Raw genomic sequence first — 4,039 nt, 5'->3', positions numbered from 1 at the left:
GCCTCTTGACTCTTCCAGAATCAGATGTAAAAGACAGGGTCGGTAAAATCAGTATCCATGCCACCTGAAGCTATGATTAGCCATTGTACACGAACATGGCACCTTTATTTATTTATTATTTATTTTGGGATGGAGTTTTGCTCTTGTTGCCCAGGCTGGAGTGCAATGGTGCTTTATCGGCTCACTGCAACCTCTACCTTCCAAGTTCAAGTGATTCTCCTGTCAGCCTCCCAAGTAGCTGGGATTACGGTCACCCGCCACCAGGCCCGGCTAGTTTTTGCTTGTTTTTCAGTAGAGATGGGGTTTCACCATGTTGACCAGGCTGTTCCTGAACTCCTGACCTCAGGTCATCCACCTGCCTTGGCCTACCAAAGTGCTGGGGTTACAGGCATGAGCCACTGCACCCGGCCTGAAGATGGCACTTTTTAAAATATTTTTTTCTAAGTAAAATGGCCCCCAAAGAGCCCAGTGATTTTTTTAAGGGTTTCTTTTTAATTTAAAAAACATTGGATAAAAATGGAAGCTGTAAAATATGGGAAGAGGAGCAAAAGAGCTGCTGAGTTTGCATTTGAAGTTGTGAGGGGCTGGGGAGGATGCGACTAGGGAGAGAGGACCCCTGCCCACTGGTCCCTGCTCTCACAGCTTACGCTCCCCACACTCAGGCTGCAGTGCCAGGGAACGCAGGACAGAGTCCCTGCTCTCACAGCTTATGCTTCCCACACTCAGGCTGCACCGCCAGGGAACGCAGGCCAGAAGTCGTAAGGACAAGAGGACAAGAGATCAAACTCAAGGCTTCTTTCTTGTGGTTGGTTGGGTGTGTACATGTGCAAGTGTAATAAGCCACACCCCACGGACATAAGGTGCCTGTCTGTGGATGCCATAGGCATGCTCCTGAGCATCGCTCAGTCTCTGGTGACCCTGAGTCTCTGGGCAGGCCACAGCCTTCACTTCTCCACTTTCTTGGCTTTCTTAAGGATGTTGCATTTTTTCCTGTTATGGCAGCGGCACCGCTCGTCGATGCTGGGGATACATTCGCAGTGCCACACCTCCTCCACCTTCTCCACGGGGTAGATGGCTTCCACGTTGTGGCGGATGAGCCGCAGCTGCATAGGGTCCAGCTGCTTCTTGCTGCAAGCCCGGGAATGGTTGTACTGCAGCTGGAGGTTCTCGGTGGTGGAGGAGCCCCGTGGCAATGTTGCCCACGGAGAGGCTCTGCTGCACGATCTCGCGCACCTCATTGTCGGACAGCAGGTAGGGAGAGGGCACCGGGAAGCTGGGTGAGGGACCACCACCTCGTCCAAGGGGATCTTGCAGAAGTCCTTGCTGCTCCTCTCGGGGGCAGCGGGGGACCCTCAAACTCCTCCTCAAACCTTTTGGGGTTGACTGCATAGCTCCTCATGTCTCTGCACTCGGGCCCAACACATGGACCTTGCACCGCTGCTGGTAGGAGCGCCTCTGCTCGTGTCCCGGCGTGGGCAGTGCTTGTCCAGTTTGCCAGTGAACTCCAGGGTCCAGAAGCAGTTGTTTTTGGTGCGGAGGTAGCGTAGGTGCACAGAGTGGTGAATGAACTTGATGCAGGATGGGTCCAGCTACTTCTTGCCCAGGGAGCCACTGCAGCTGTACTGCTTGTGCACGGGCTCATGGGTGAAGAGCTTGGGGAACAGGGGCACCAGCAGGCATGAGGCGAAGTTGCTGATGGACAGGCTGCTCTCGTAGATACTGCACAATGCACCTTGCTGAGCAGGCAGTCGGTGCCGGGCACCTCCAAGTTGGGTTGGGGGATCTCCAATTTGTCCAAGTCGATGGGTACCAGCCAGATCTTCTTGGAGCAGTGCTGTTCGCGCTTGAAGCTATCCTCCACCTTGATTACTGAGATGTCATTGGGCAGGCTAGAGGAGTCATAGCAGTCATCGCGTGGGGGGCTCACCTTTGCTGCCCGGGTCCAGCCGCAGACCCTGGAGCTTGTCATTGATGCGCTGGGCACACTGCTGCAGCCAGGCCTCCTCCTGCATGTGGGGGAAGTTGACCTCCCTGTAGTTGCGGATGATCTGCAGCCTCTGCGGGTCCAGCTCCTGCTTGCCGCCGTCCCCGTGGCAGCTGTCCTGCTCGCCCAGCTTGCGGTGGTCAAAGAGCTCAGGGAAGAACCAGTGGAGGATGAAGACGGCAAACTTGCCGGGTGAAGAGGCTTCATCCAGGAACTCGGTGAGGTCCTGCATGTCCACCACGTGGTCTGAGGCGATGGTGCTGCTCCGGTCCAGAGACAGGCCCTCCTCCTCGTCTTTGTGGTCCAGGAAGTGGCCGGGGTCCACTGCTCGGCCTCAAAGAAGCTGGCGGCCTGGCCATCGGGCTGGCTGTTCTCCATCTCCCGCTGGGCCCAGAAGCGACTGAAGAAGTTACTCAGCTGGGGCAAGCACTCGGCCTGTCACACAGCCGTGTCCTTCACTGAGGGGTAGTAGACCTCCATGTAGTTGTGGATGTGCTGCAGGTGCAGTGACTCCAGCTTACGCTTGGCCTCAAAGCCGCAGGCACTGCAGCCTCGGGAGAAGTCGACTGTGGCTGATGAGCTTGGGGAAGAGCTGCACCAGCAGGAAGCAGGCCAGGGCCTTGCCCAACAGGCTCTGGTCCACAATCTGCTTGAGCTACGCCACCTATGAGCTGCTATGGAGTGGTGGGAGCGGCTGGAATTTGGCCACCATCTCAGTGTGGTTCACCTTCAGGGAGAGCAGGTCCACTTTGCTGTGCAGCTGGGACCTGTTGGACGTGAGGGTGTTGAGCATGTAGAATATCTTCTGGATCAGGAAGTAGATGTTAAGATCACTGTTGGTGGCCACCCCAGTGCTGCCACAGTCCCACTTCTGTAGCTCATTCAGGAGCCTAAGTGGCAAGGGGCTGTTCCTGGCATTTGCCTTCTGGAAGAGCTCATACATGCTTAGCAGGTCCCCTGAGGGAGGATTCTTCTTCTCCATGACCTTGTGCGAGATGCCATACAGAGGCTTCTTGTAGTAAGGGGTGGTGGCGTGGTTGCAGGGCTCCTCCTTGCCTGGCCACACAGAGCCTGAGCTCCTGCCCTGCCAGCCTGCTCTCCATTGCCTTGGCAGGGTGAGCTGTTCTCAGGTTCCACATGCCTTCTACGAGTGCCTCTGGGATCAGCTGCCTCCTCTTCATGCTGGGGACGGAGTCTGGGGGCCACTGCTGACCTGCCAAGTCCTGGAGGGCAGTGAAGACGCTGTCCAGAGGGTGCTTCTCAGAAGTCCTGGAATTCATGGAGCAGCCTAGAGCAGCATCTTCGGCCTCTGTCTCCACTCTCACTTCTTAGAAGTTCTTCTACATCTTCACTGAATTCAGTTGAGTTCATCTTCTGTTCCACTGGGACTCGAGTTCTGCACTTGCTGGGCAGCCTGAGCCAAGTTTGGGCGCCAAGTGGTGGGGAGGGTGCAGCGCCAGGGAGTGGGGGAAGCACACAAAGGGGGAAGCACACAAAGGGCCTGGCCAGGGCAACTGGGGGAGGTGCCGGGGGCGGCAGGCGTCGTGTATTTCCCCTCTCTTTGTGAGTGTCTGTGTGCTGCGCTGTCGTGTGACGTGACAGGACTCCATGTGTCATTTCCACACAGGGACACAGGAGCCCTTGCTGCAGTGGAACTGCAAACCCTCCGCCCACACCTGCAGTCCACACCTCCCCGTCAGTGGGGTATGCGTGGGCTATTTCCTTCTTATTTATTTATTTTTTATTCTTTTTTTTCCTAGACTGCTCAGCAGAATAGGTTAATTTCATGTATATGTGGGTTTTGGAAATTTTAATTGTTTATTTCTAGGGTTCTTGCATATACTTGGGTTGTATATTTGTGAGTAGCATGGATATAAGTGTATTTTTAAATAGGAGTTGTTTTAGGATGCTTTGGGGGTGAAAGTATATGCATAGTTTATGATGTGATAGAGTTTAGAGGTATTGATTAAGGAAGTGTTTTATGAATTTTGTCAAATGTATTTTCTGCAATAATTGATATTTTTCCTTTAGTCTATCCATGTGGTGTGTTACACT

The 4,039-nt window shown here is 54.3% G+C and overlaps 1 pseudogene across 1 annotated transcript; it reads right to left on the bottom strand.

Annotated features, from left to right (window-relative positions):
- Positions 1-944: 944 nt before the first annotated feature.
- LOC105535949 lies at positions 945-3,355 on the bottom strand (annotated as a pseudogene). Its single transcript, XR_001005521.1, has one exon. The product of XR_001005521.1 is annotated as a BEN domain-containing protein 3 pseudogene (transcript).
- Between the last annotated feature and the right edge of the window lie 684 nt (positions 3,356-4,039).

The sequence above is a fragment of the Mandrillus leucophaeus genome, unplaced genomic scaffold (genome assembly GCF_000951045.1).
Source record: "Mandrillus leucophaeus isolate KB7577 unplaced genomic scaffold, Mleu.le_1.0 Scaffold152, whole genome shotgun sequence".
Taxonomy (NCBI): domain Eukaryota; kingdom Metazoa; phylum Chordata; class Mammalia; order Primates; family Cercopithecidae; genus Mandrillus; species Mandrillus leucophaeus.
The sequence above is the reverse complement of the archived record's forward strand: the minus strand, read 5'-3'. Positions and strand labels throughout refer to the sequence as shown.